Consider the following 15132-nt stretch of genomic DNA (forward strand, 5'->3'; position numbering starts at 1 on the left):
ATGAAAACATAAAGGCAGCGAGAGTGTGGCCCCTTGGCAGCAGTAAAGGAGAAAGAGCGTTCCAGGTAGAGTGATGACAGTTGCTGGAGCTCAGAGAAGACCTGGCACAGGTGAGGAGGAGCAGCTGGGATGGAAGATGGTGGGGGATGATGGAGGGAGGTAGAGAACTGTGGGACGTGATCTCAGAGAAGTCACAAGGGTGTCAGAGAGACCAAAGCCCTGCAGGTTACAACATCTACAGTGGAATTCTGCTTCTCCCATGACTGAGACTGGGAGATAGTTGGGCACGTCAAGCTTTCTCTATTATATCTTCAGTTCCTGAGATTCTCACTTCCATCTCTTGTAATCTGTTGGTTATGCTTGCATCTGTAGCTCCTGTTTGTTTACCCAGATTTTACATTTCCAGTATTCCCTTAGTTTTTGTTTCCTTTATTGACTCTATTTCATTCATCAAGTCTCGAACTGTTTCAGCTCTTTGCTGCACTTGATTGATTGTTTTTTCTTGGTTTTCTTGGCTTTAAGAGATTTATTGCTTTCTTTCAATTTTTATCTTTTCCTCCATTTCTTTAAGGGAATTTTTCATTTCCTCTTTAAGGTTCTCTATCATCTTCAGAAAGTTATATTTAAGGACATTTTCTTTGCACCTTCTAGGCTAGGATGTTCATGTCTTCTTTTTGTAGGACCACTAGGTTCAGGTGTTGCCATATTGTTCTTTAGGTTCTTAAATGTATTCTTGTTTTGGTGTCTACCCATCTCTTCCTCCAATTGATGCAGGTAGGATCTGTGGCTTAGGTGCTCTCTCTTCCTCCTCTTGCAGGCTGCACCATGTATCTGGTCATTGCTGATGAGGTTCTGGGGACTCCTCTCCAGGTGCAGTCATGGCCTAGGCTCCAGATGTCATAGATGCAGTGGAGAATGGTTGCTCTGTGGTCTCTGGGGTTTGGTGGTTAGGGTGGGGCATGGGATGTTTCTCTGTGGGTTAGGGCCTGGAGAGCAGGGCCATCCAGATGGGAAGACAGACACTCACTTCTTCAGGGGCAGCCAGGACCAAGGCTCTGATGGTCTGAGATCCGGAGGGGGTTGGCTGTGGGTGTGGGGACATTTCTTCCAAGTCCCTGGGGCCTAACTTGGTGGGGGTGGGGCACAGAATGTGCCTCCTGGGGCTACAGTCCAGAGACCTGCTGGGCCCTCCAGTTGTGAACCCAGACACTCAACTCTTTGAACCAAGACACTTACCTCTTCGAACCCAGACACTCACCTATCCAGGGGCAAACAAAATCAAGACTCTGGTGGTCAGAGATGTGGGTATGGGGAGAGTGTTCCCAGGTGTCTGGGGGCTAGATGGGTGGGGCTGGGGCACAGGATATTTCTCTCAAGACCAGGGTCCAGAGAGCTGAAACTTGACACTGTTTTATATTTTAGCAGTGGACTTACTTTTTATACACACATTTCTAAATTTTAATGAATATTTATTTCTTAATTTATTTATTTATTTAACACGTATGCACATAAGTATGCATGAGTTTATGTGCACCAAATATGTGTGGGAGCTTGTGGAGTCTAGAATAAAGCTTTGAATCCCCCAGAGTTTGAGTTGCAAGAGGCTGTGAACAGTCGTGTGGGTTTTTCATGAGAAGCATGTGTTCTTAGCAACTTAAAACATCTCTATAGACACAAATTGTCATTTTAATGTGCATATTCCATTATTACTTTTTCCTAAAATACAGAAAAGTGAAAACAGGAATTATTCTGCATGAACTTTTATTGGATATTTGCCATCAGTATCAATAAATGATTTAAAAAGTTTCCAATCAGAATGTGTTCCTCTCAACCCTGTCCTTAAGACATGGGCACCTTCTTGTCAAAATTGAGATGGGGCATATTCACTGGTATCTAGTAAAAAGAACGCAGGGATGCTACTAAATCTGTGATGTACAGAAGAATGCTCACAAAATGCATTACCCAGCCAATCCTGGCTAGGTTTCTAGGCTTCAGAAATACTGGATTACAAGAAGATGACATAGGCATGCTCCCCACAAAACATAAATGTGGGGAAACAGCATAATGTGAGCAGATGTAGCAGAGCAGAGATCATTTCAGTTTCCCATAAATTTCATCTTTCACCATGTCCTGTAATAGCTCTATCTTTTTGTTGTAGGCTGAAACATTCTGTGGCACTCCTGTTTAGCATCCGTTGGTAAATTTGCCATTGTCTATTTAGGATGTTGTTTTGCAATGTGTCTTAGTTTGCTTTCTAGGGATGTGATTAAAAACCATGAGCAAATGCACCTTGGGCAGGAAAGCATTTCTTCCATTTTCTATGTTGTGGTCCATCATAGAGAAAGTTGAGGCAGGAGCTCAGGACAGGAATCCAGAGAGGGGAACTGCAGTGGAAACAAGGGAGAGGGATGCTTACTTGTAGGCTCTTATGGCTTATTCAGTGTGCTTTCCTGTACACCCAAGGTCGACATTGCCAGAGATAACACTGCCTGCAATGGATGGGTCGTCTCTCCCACACCAAATATTGTTTAGGAAAGTTCTATGCAGTTATATCTATATGTAAAATAGATGAGGCAATTTCTCAACTGAGATGCCCTCTTCTCAGATATGTTGGTTTGGTTTCAATTTGACAAAACCCGACCCCCACAACTTGTGAGATTGTGCTGACAGATGCACAATGGGGACTCAGTCAGTCTGATCACAGAGCAAGGCAACTTCTTGAGAGAGACTGGACCATGGTGGTTGTAGTGGGGAGAATCTCGCTTTTGTTTACTTTGGTACTAGTTTCCTCTGGTGTGATTTTGTTTCTTGCTGCCTCAAATATGATCTGATTTCTGTTGCCCTGTTATATTGCCAAGCCTGATTTTTAAAATTAAGAGTTGTTTAAAAGCTTTTATTCAGCCCGGTGGTAGTGGTACACACTTTTAATTACAGCACTTCAAAGGCAGAGGCAGGTGATCTCTGTGAGTTTGAGACCAGCTTGCTCTACAAAGCAAGTTCCAGGAAAGCCAGACAGAGCTCTTACACAGAGAAATCTTTTCTTGAACCTGGCCCCAAAATCTTTTGTTCTTTTTTTTTAGGTGTGTGTGTGTGCATTTGTGTATGCAGGTGTTCCTTATGAAACTCAGAACAGGCTTTCAGATGCCCCCTGGTGCTGGAGTTTCAGGCAGTTGTGGTCCATATGAGGTGAGTGCTGGGAACCTAATCTACAGATTTCTGCAAGTATATTTGTCCTTTTAACTGTTGAACCATCTCTCTAATACCTTAACTAATGTTAAGGTACTAACTTTTTAAGTATATTAAATAATAGGATTCATTATGTCATTTTCATAGTTACTTTATTTTTATTTTTCAGCCTTCTTCATCATCCTGTCCTATCCTATGTCTCCATCTTGCTGGTACCCTTCTTCCTAATGGCCCCAGCGTCCTCCTTCCTGGTTGCTGCATAATTACACTTACTCTCTAACTCATTTAACATCTTTTGTTCCCCTATCCTGATCTCCTTTCTGGTTTCAGGTGCCCCCCAACCACTACACTCAAATACAAACTCACAAGTGATTCCTCCCTTGGAGGAAAACTTGTCAAGTATCTGTCTTTCTGCATCTTGTCTGTTTTGTTAATCACAATCAATTACAGTTCCATTCATTTTCCTGCTAATACCAGGACCTTACTTGAAGTGATAGGAGCGGTGGACTACATTCCTGCCAGCCGGCTCACAGCTAACTTTATCGGAAATAATTTCACAGAAACTGTATTCTTTTAAACACAGCCTGGCCCATTAGCTCCAGCCTCTTAATGGCTAACTTTCACATCTTCCTTAACCCATTTCTAATAATCTGTGTAACACCATGAGGTGGTGGGTCACTGGGAAAGATTCAGCATGTCTGACCTGGCGGCAGGTTCCATGGCATCTGCCTACCTCTACTTTCTTTCTTCCACAATTCTGTTCTGTCTTCCCCATCTACCTATGTTCTGAGCTATCAGGCCTAGCAGTTTTCTCTATTAATTAGCCAATGAAAGCAACAGATAGATAGAAGACTCTCCTACGTCTTTTCCCCTTTTTCTGTTTAAGCAAAAAGGAAGGCTTTAACTTTAACATAGCAAAATTACATATAACAAAACAGTTATAAAGGAAGAATTACAGTTACAATATTTATATCTATTTTATCTTTTATCATAACTAAGGAAAACCATAACTATCCATACATTCTTCAACTCCATCAAAGACTCCAGAAGGACATAATATTACCTAAGCAAACAAGAAATAAGCAACTTCCAAGCTTTAGAAATGACAGAGACATTTCGCTGCCTGTACAGTCACCCAAAGTTCTTTGGTAGCGTTGGGGCATCCATCTTCAGCCTACAGCCCCATAGTATACAACAGACATTTCCATAAAGCAGGAAATTTCAAAGGCAATTCAGTCACTATCTGCTGTGTCCTGCAGAATGTCTTGCAGACTCTTTCATGAATCAGGAACCCTGAAAGACCATCTCATCTTTAGGCAAGTTCAGCAGTCCTCTCTCTGCGGGTTCTCTGTGTCCAGTTTATGCAACAGTCCAGGCAAGAGCAGTTTCTTGCCCAAATGACTAACTAACTCCATTAGGAGCCTCTTCAATGCCCATCTTCCTCTTGAAGTAGCTGGTGCTGTCAGGAGGAGACATGTCTCATTGTCATGAAAAGCCCTAAGTTATTAAAACATTAAATGCCATATTCTGTAGTCTTTGAAAGATATGAAGAATGCCTATCTAACTGAAATATATCTCCATATATCTAGAAAATCTAACTAACATGACGACAAGCTTAACTATTATTGATGATTATCCATTAACAACCTATATTTCCTAATTATACATTACATTTTAAAATGAACTACACAATCATAATACCTTAATCAAGATCAGAAATACATATATATGTAATAAAATTGACCTTAAAATCCATACCAATGCAAATTATTCATATCTATATCATATCCCTTTTAAATGTAAAAGAACAGTTATAAACAGTATTTGGGAATATGGATGCAGTTATTTCTCTTCAAACTTCTTCCTGCTGTACAGGGTCACTGTTGATCAGGACGTTCATGGTAAAAACCTGTGTGCTAGGTTCATCTCAGTTGGCAGTTGAATGAAGTAATTTTCTGAGGGTGTTGACAGCAACCTTTCAGGAGGTCGTGGTCTATCATACCATATTGGGATAGAAGCAATCCAAAGGGTCTCATCCTCTGTAAAAACAAAAGAAGAACTTTTCCAAAGCATCATAATCTTAGATCCAAATTTTGAAATCAAGGTATTTTTAAAATATCTATCTTGGATTAGTTCAGTAGCATTTATTAATAAATACATTTTAGCAGCTGTTGCTCCTTCCTCAGCATTCAAACAATTCAAAGAGAGCATAATAGCATACAGTATCAAGATTATCTGTGTATTTTCCATCTTTATGCGGCTTTATTTCAACCTCTATTTCGTTTATTTTTACTTTTTGAGACAGGTTCTTTATATATTTTTATCCTGGAATAACTCTGTAGACCAGACTAAACTTGAACTCACAGAGATCTGTCTGTCTCTGCCTCCCCAGTGCTGGGATTAAAGGTGTGTGCTACTACACCTTGAACTCACAGAGATCAATCTGTCTCTGCCCCTTGAAGTCACAGAGATCAATCTACCTCTGTCTCCCAGGCTTTGGGATTAAAGGTGTATACCACCACACCCAACTACTCTCTTTCTTTCTTTTTACTTTAAGAATTTTAACTTTTATCCTGCATATATTTTTAACACATTGTAAATCATTTAGAGATTTTCTTTGTCTTTGAATCTCTCTTTATTGTATATTTCTCTTTTTTTACCACATGAGTCTTTAATTTGCTAAGCAATATAGAGAGCCATGGCTTTGACCACTGGATAAAGCCCATTCCTTAGCTTTCCAGCCTCTTGGCAGAGGTACCGGCTATAGTCATTTTTATTGTCACAACTCTATGGTGTTTCAGGGTCCTTGCCAGCAAACAAACTGCAGCATTCTGCTCACAGACCACACTCAGTCAAACTGCCTGCCTAAAAGAGTCAGATTTTGCCCTGGCAGGATGGCTGAAAAAGCCGGCATTTTAAAACAGCGCAGCTTTTTCCCTCATGGCAGGACCTCTTAAAAGAGCTGCAGGGTTTTGCAGCTAAAGGTGAGTCAGGAGTTTCTCTTAGATGAGAGCACTTGCTTGCCTCTAGCAAGCAGAGCAGCCCCACGTTGGGTGTCATTTTGAAGCCAAGGTATTTTACTTTGGAGAAGAGATTTTGTTTTTGTTTCCACAGAAAATGAGAGGCTCTGGATTTATTCAGAGTTAAGAAAAATCAGCTTTGATCAAGGAAGACCACCTGAGAAATCTCCAGCAGGAGTAGATGGCCCAGATGTCTGAGTTCTTCATCCAGAACAGGTTCAAGACTGCTGCCTGAGATTATCAAGACTCACAGGATACTTCAGTCAGGATTTGATCGTAACTCTAAATAATCTGTAGGTACCCATAAGATTATCAGTGCCCCCAATCAGCTGGAAGTAGCCTGGAATACTACACCCACATTCCCAAAAACTGGATTATGGATATTTTCCTATGTTTTTTTTTAAGAGGGGAAGTGGTGTAGGATAATTGTCTGTATTCTGTTAATCATGTTTTAAATAAACACTGATTGACCAGGCAGAAAGGATAGGTGGGAAAGCCAGACAGGAAGTTAAAATGATGGAATGAGAACAGGAGAATTCTGGGGAAGAAGGAAGTTGATTCCTCCCACTCCTGCCCAAATCACTGAAGCAGCAGGATGTGATCTGCCCCACTGAAAAAGGTACTGAGGCAATGGATAACATAGATAAGAATAATGGGTTAATATAAGCTACAAGAGCAAATAAGTAGCCTGATCTAATAAGTAGGCCAATCAGCTTTATAACTTATAGAAATCTCTGTGTGATTTACTCTGGGACTAAATAGCAGGGGTGGCAGTTGGGACAGAAACCCCAACAAGCAGGGTCTTCATGTTACACTTACTCCTCTTTATGTATTCTCTCATTTACAGACCCAAATATATAATCGCTCTAGTTTGGGTATTATGTTTACCTACCTATGCCAGTGTTCTATCTTACTTGCAAATTATCTTTGGAAAGCACACTGAAGATCTCATTTTTAGTTTTCTAAAAACCCCCAAATTACTGATCAAAGTAACTCACTACAATATCTTATACTAATTCAACAAAAGAATGATTAATTTTTCAACATAAATTTAAACTTTGATAATCTTAAATATTTGCTATCCCTGGTGGCTATCTCTCCTGATGAAACTTGTCTTTGGACCTGACAGCCCACTCACTCTCCCTCCCTGCAGACATGGCTGCTTGTGACCTTGGTGCCATCATTTTTCCTAACAAAACCCATCTGAAGGGTAATTCATCACAGCTTCTGTTGTGTGACTATGCTTTTCCTGGGGAGAAGCAACACATACACCTACTCATCCCAACACATACACCTACTCATGACAGAATAAAGTACAGGTACTACCAAAGCCCATCGATGAATTGTTTTTTAATGTTTATTTATTTCATGTGCATTGGGGTATGTCTGTGTAAAGGTGTCATACCCATCCCTGCAGACATGGCTGCTTGTGGCCTTGGTGCCATCATTTTTCCTAACAAAACCCATCTGAAGAGTAATTCATCACAGCTTCTGTTGTGTGACTATGCTTTTCCTGGGGAGAAGCAACACATACACCTACTCAGCCCAGATAGGGAACTCATGACAGAATAAAGTACAGATACTACCAAAGCCCATCTTGATGAATTGTTTTTTAATGTTTATTTTTTTCATGTGCATTGGGGTATGTCTGTGTGAAGGTGTCAAACCCATCACTTGCCGTTGGATTACAGACAGTGATGAGCTGACATGTGGGCACTGGGAATTGAACCCCAATCCCCTAGACAGCAGTCAGTGCTCTCAACCACTGAACCATCTCTCCAGTCCTGACCCAATGAGTTTCACTGAGGTTAGTTACAGGAATATGGGTAAGGGGTTACTTATGAGAGCTCAGATGATTCAGAGTCAGCTGTATCCACAAGGCCCACTCCAGCATTGTGACAGCTTCCAAAGCTTGGGCCCCAGAGAACACTGCAAATCCTGGCAGCTCCACAGGTTGGAGAGTGCCCTTTCCAGGTACCCCAATGGGTTAAATCTTTCCAGGCAGCTGAGCTGGTTTCTGCTTCTCTCGGGCAGCTGGGCTTGCTGGAGAATCTTTTGTGCAGCTTAGGTCCACTCAGGGTCTTCTTTCCAGCTTGTCTTGTCTGAGAGTGACTCTCGAAAATCTTCATTGCTTACTCTGGGATGCAGGGGCCCAGTGGGTTTGGTCAGTTTCAGGGACTTCCTGAAACTATTTTGAGTAGCTTACCTTCTGCCTTGAGGGGCTTCCTGCATGGTGGAATGTTATAATCTTGGAGAAAACTGTCACACAATAGCTTCTTTCTAAGGATCTGTCTTCTGTAAATTATAACAGCAGTCATCTATTTTGTTAATGATATATTGTGGGGTGGAGTTTATGGAGGGTATCTCTGTGTGATTTTTCCTGGGGAAACGCACTGAAATATCTATTCATCCCAGAGAGAGAATTGAGGAGAGACTAGAGAAACATTTCTCCCTAGTCTTTATTGAGGTTACTTACAGGCTAATGAGTGAGGGTTACTTATAGGACAATGGATGACCCAAAGGCATTTTTGTATAACCAAAAAGGTCATGTTAGCGTGGCTGAAAACTCACAAATTTGCATCCTTGGTGCTCCCAGTATAACTGCAATGTCCTTCACCAAAGAGGCTTCCCCTGTGGAGTCAATGCTTCTGAATCTTACAACTTTCAAGGTTGTTGAGCCTCGTTACTTCTTTTTGGTCCCTGACATTTAAAAAATATTCATTCATTCACTCACTCATTCATTCATTCATTCATTCATTCATTTATGTGTGTGGGTATTCTGCCTGTATATATGTCTGTGTACCACATGCATGCAGTACCTGCAGAGGTCATAAGAAGGCATTAGATCCCTCAGAACTGTAATTACAGATAGTTGCGATCTACCACGTGAATGCTAGCAATCAAACCTGGATCTTTTGCAAGAAGAAAGTACTTTTAGCCATTGAGCCATCACTACAGCCCCAGGTTCTTGATTCTTGCATTCCTCCTTCTTTCTTTCAGTATGCAATGTTGCAATGAGAAGAAAATATCTGTACAAGGTATGAAAAATACTTTAACAAGTTTGTTTCGAAGGTTAGAGAATATGTTCTGCATTCAGCAAATGATTAATGTTAGTAAAATAAAATGATATGACACAATTAGTACAAATTTATTTAGTCAAAATATAGAATACACACACATACACAAACACACATGCATATATATGCACATCTGTCCTTTGGTGTTCAAAGGGAGTTGCTTCCAGGACCTTTATCAGATACCAACAATGTCTAATAGTGGCATAGTATTTATATAACACATCTTTCTATGAACATCACATAATCTTTAGATTCTTTCATTTATTTATATGTATGACTCTGTGTGTGTGTGTGTGTGTGTGTGTGTGTGTGTGTGTGTGTGTGTGTGTGTACTGTGGTACTGTGTGCAGGTACCCATGGAAGTTGAAGTTTTGGATCCTTTAAAACTGGAGACACAGGCAGTTGTGAGCTGCCCAATGTTGTTGCTGAGAACCAAATGAGGGTTCCTTGGACAAACAGCAAGAATCTCTGGATTCCTTATAATGTCTAACACAAAGAAAATATTATATAACTACTTTTTAAAGTATAGTGCTAAGAGAATTTTAATAAGAAATATCAGCTGAGCAGTGAATATGCATGCCTTGAATCCCAGCACTTGCTAGGCAGAGGCAGTTGGATCTCTGTGAGTTTAAGGCCAGCATGGCCTACAAAGTGAGTTCCAGGATAGCCGGAGCTACACAGAGAAGCCTCACCTCAAAAAAAGAAAGAATATTGATTCAGTAAAAGCAATTTAAAAAATATTTTCAATCCACAGTTGGTTGGATCCACAAATATGAAACTCATTTCGAAGGGTTTTTGTTAGTATTGTTTGTTGTTTTGCTTTTTTACTTGGTTTTTCAAAATAGGGTTTCTGTACCTTAATCACCATGCTCCACCCCTAGAACTGACTTCCATAAGTTCATATATTTGGGAGCTGCTGCTGGGATCCTCTTCATATTGTAAGAATGAAGGAGGATGATCTTGTAGAAGTGTTCCATGGTAGCATTTGGCACATAGTAAAAGTGCAATAAATGATGACTTCTTTTGTTATTATCATAATTACATTCATTGTTTACAGCATGGAAAGTGAATTTTGTGGCATACTGATTTGAATTCTTGGTCTTAGGGACATTGTTCCTCTCATGGCAATATTTAGAAACAATTTTTCTTTAAGATCTGGTAACATGTTTCTTTTCCTCTTTCACAATGGTCTCTGACCTAATAGCAAGAAACTGACCTATTAAGAAAAAAAAAATTCTGAGGAGTGAGGTAAAGATTGATGAGGAAGTTGTTTGGGGCTATGAGAGAGAACGTTCTCTGGGAGACTAACATGATACACTAACAAATCAAAGCCTTGTGATAGCCTAAACAGGCTTTTGAGTTTGCTGGCCAGTTTGGTCTCACAGACCCCAAAACAGGCTCTTACCAGTGCCATTGCTTAGCCTCCAGAGCTTGAGTGTAAGACTCTACTGCTGAGGATATTACATGCTTGAGTCATAGAACATGGGTCAAGCTGGTGCTGACCTGGAAGTTCCATTCATAGTGGCAAACTTTCATAAGGCTGGGAGGTGCTATTATACTACTGGGGTAAAAATAATCATCAGTCTTACCCAGATATGATTCTGAGAGATACAATAATTTCTTCCCAGTCAAGTCATTCCCAATGGTGCATTAGTGGTGCAGATGCCATGAGAGTAACCAACCTTTCTGATTGGATTTCAGTTCCTCTCCACAAGATGAAACCCATACCTGGCACCATTATCAAGACCCAAACAAGTGGCTAGGTAGGTCTTAGGCCCTAAGGGAGAACCTATCATGATTATTCTGCTAAATAGACACAGTATTAAATCAGCTCCTAATAACATATTGGTATATCCATAGATTACTGAATCACTCAACTCCCATTTAGAGAGGTTTCTCTTTGCTGTAGGTGGTTATCAACACAGGCTCACAAATGGTCAAGATACAGAGAATACGAGGCTGTGAAATGGTCATCCCTAAGTGCGACAAGTACATCACAACTCTCCTCCCAAGGCTAAGATGTCATTTTTAGAAGAGGGGGGTTGAAAGATTGTAAGAGCCAGAGAAAACTGATGCCTAAAACAGTGTTCTTCAGACACAATGGGTAGCTGCATATAGGAATTCACAGAGATTGGAACAGTAGTCACAAGTCCTGTGAAATTCAAATCCAAATAATCCCACCATAGAGTGGGGAGTTGGGCACCGAGTCCTAGTCCTAGCTGAGGCACTACTGGCAATTGGTAACTTCTGGAACAGGTGAAGTCAGTTCTTTTGGACAGTATAGTGCTTGGTAGGTTAACCATGCACCAGTGGGTGTCTGCACACTCAACAGTATATAGGTAACACAAACTGTACTTGATGGTCTTAGAGAAAAGAGTACACAAAGTTGAGTGAGCCAGGAAAGGTGGGTAGATCTGGAAGAAGTTGGGGGTGCATATGATCAAACCACATAGGATAAATTCTCAAAGAACTAATAAAAACAGAAATAATAAAAGAAAATGAAGAAACAACAATTTTGAAATGTAATAAGGGAATAATTTTTAATATGCCTGTAAAATAGGGGGAATTAAAGACTGACAAAAGGAAAAGACTATGAAACTGAGTCATCTAGAGCATTAAACAGTTCCACTAAAGTCAGATAAACCAGACACAGAATTTTAAGAAGAAGTATCTGATACTATAGCCTATGTGAATCTCATGATTTTAAGATTATTACTAGTTATTCTGATTAGTCCACAAAACATGGTAGAAAGTTTTCTAGGAAAACTGCCTTTGGAAATGGAATCAGGTATAGTACAGTGGTGTTCATGGGCCAGGCAATGTTTAAATGAATACAATATGTGTGTTATTATTTCGGGTGTCAAGCTAGCCATGGGGGAGCCGGGCGGCACAAAAAGCAGGCCTGCTTGCCTCATGCTACACATTATAACACATAGGCTTCTTCTCTAGGAGTGTCCTGTCTATTTATCATATATTGTGTATGTGTACACACACATGTACACTCATATGTTTGTGTACATGTTTATGGGTGGAAATGCATGCACATGTGTGTGAAAGCTAGAGATCAATTGCAGATTTTCCTCTCTAGTGGTCATCTACTTTATTTATTAATTGTTTTGGATTTTCTTAAAGACAGGCTTTCTCTGTGTAACAGCCCTGACTGTCTTGGAACCCACTCTGTAGACCAGGCTGGCCTGGAACACACTGAGATCTGACTGCCTCTAACTTTCGAGTGCTGGGACTAAAGGAATGCGCCACCACTGCTCGGCTCACCTTAGTTTTTGAGACAAGCTCTCTCAGTGAGACCTGGGGCTTACTGATTCAGCTAGGTTGGCTTAGCAGTGAACACCAGAAATCCTCCTGTCTCAGACTCTCGATGCTGAGATTATAGGCACACCTCCATGCCTGATTCTTTTTTTTAAATGTGGGATCAACTCGGCCATTTCTCCTGTCCCAGTCACATTTCCTTCTTCAAAAAATTGCAGAACTTTCAGTGGCAAAATCAACCCTATGTCAATCTGTACATTGTAGTTCAATCTGTCTTATCATCATCTGGCCAGTCACAGAGAAAGTACTCAACAGATACATGTGGACTGTGTATGTACGGAGTCATCTACTTTTTCATGTATTTTGCTCTAGGTGCTTGACATAGAGAAACAAACCTTGTGAGGATCTAAAAAATTCTAGTGAGAGTCAACAGATAATTACCAAATAAAACAGCAACTTTAAGTACTGACGACTACGTGAAACTATGGTACTACAGAAAAAAGATCATAGGTGAGATAATTGTAGTTATGATAATACAGTCATGGAGGAGACTTCTGAGATGACAATTTGTGAGCAGACACTAGTGTGATGAGGAATCGGGGGCATGAAGAACCATCAAAAAAGATGTAGTAGCTAGAACAGAGACCTTGAAGTAGAAATAAGTTTAATGCTTTAAAGGAAGAACAGGCATGGCTTGGTAAGAGCAAAGTGAACCAAGAGAAAGTAGTTAATGTTGAAGAAGTAGACAGAAGCAAGATTATACAGGCCCTTGCTGTGCGCCATGAACGGGGCAGAGGTTAAGCGTGCAGGGAAACCATCTATGGACTTGGGAGTGAGGATTGTGAGTTAAGTTTACGGCTTCTAGTATAGACAGTAGAGATTTAAAGTCTACCTATAACACTGGTGCCTCAACCACTTTGTCCCTCATAAGAAAATAGAAGGCAATGGTAGCATCAGCATTGTAGGTTTCTTTGGAGCATGTTAGGGGACAGAGCGCACACAAATGATTAACCAGAAATAAAGTCAGTGTTGTAAGCAAACCCCAGCCTGAGGGTGAAGGAATCATGTTTGGGAACACTTGAAATATGTGGAGAACAAAGCACTGAACAAATGAGAGTAGGATCTGATACTATGTGACCAATAAGGACCACTTCAAAGAGTGGTGCTGGGCTTAGAAGGGACAAAGAGCATGTGAACTTTTAAATAATTCAGTTTTTAATGATTGTGAAAATTTTCGAAGTTGGAATGCTTCATATTGTGATATAAAATTAACATGCAATTTTAGGAACAAAGAGGGAAGTTTCGAGTTGAAGAGTGATGTTTGTCCAGCAAGCTGACAAGAGATTAAGTGTGTTGGCTAGTTTTTTTTGTCAGCTTGACACAGACTAGAGTCATCTGAGAGGAGAGAGCCTCATTTGAGCAACTGCCTGCATAAGACTGGCTTATCCACAAGCCTGTGGAGCGTTTTCCTAATGGACAATTGATGTGAGAGGGCCCAGCCCCGTGTGGGTGATACCACTCCTGGCCCGGTGGTACTGGGTGCTTTAAGAAAGCAGGCTGGATAAGCCATGAGGAGTGAGTCAGTCAGCAGCACTCTTGCAAGGCCTCTGCACCAGCTCTTTCCCACAGGTTCTTCCCTAGTTTGGGTCCCTGTCCACTTCCTTTGATAAGAATTGTGATGTGAAAGTATAAGCAAAATAAGTCCTTTCCTCCCCAAGTTCCTTTGGTCATGGTGTTTTATCACAGCAATAGAAACCTTAACTGAGACACAAGCTTTAAGAATTAGGTTGCTTAACAGTCTGCCCCAGGCTTTACTTCCTGATTTAATTGATTCTCGAGTTACCTGGAAATGAGGATCTTCACTGAAAATGCTCACCATATGAAGAATAAACGCTGACTTCTGGCTTCCCAGAATATATCAGAACTGTTCAAAGGCATCTTCAATCCAGATTTGCCTTTTATATCTTTTGGTTTTGGTGAGCAATTGTTTCTCAATATTATGCTACTGATTCAGTTAGCTCAAAGTTCAAGAACTGCCTTGTTTTGTTTTGTGTTATTTTGGTTTGGTTTGGTTTGGTCTGGTTTTTGTTTTGTGAACACCTGATGGGAAATGGATAAAGTGAGCTCTGAATGAAGTCAAATGCAGATAAGAGCTGAGAGTGAGCTTTTATAGGAAACTCGCAGACATTTCAAATACTGAGCATTTTCTAAGAACGGATCTTTGAAAGTGTGCTGGCTCCATTGCTGCTGCTCCTGTGATTGACAGGCTCGGGTTATCATGATGATGGCTGGCTTTCAAGTCCACATGGGAGCTGAGGATGGACTAGAGCAACAGGACAAACTACAGGGTGGGAATCTCCTCTACTCACCATGATCACCCACAAGAATAAATGTTTTCAGACTACTGTCAGCCTGAGTTTATTTTCAAGATTCTGAAAAAAAATGATTCATTCTTACTGTTTCCTCTTTTACAGAGAAGAAAGTTTCTGAAGGTTCATGCGACAGTATTTTTAGATCACAACTACCATTCCAAAAGAAATACTATGGGGTTTATTCTGAGCCACATGAGTGACCATGGTCCA

Source organism: Myodes glareolus, chromosome X (genome assembly GCF_982192425.1).
Source record: "Myodes glareolus chromosome X, mMyoGla1.1, whole genome shotgun sequence".
Classification (NCBI taxonomy): domain Eukaryota; kingdom Metazoa; phylum Chordata; class Mammalia; order Rodentia; family Cricetidae; genus Myodes; species Myodes glareolus.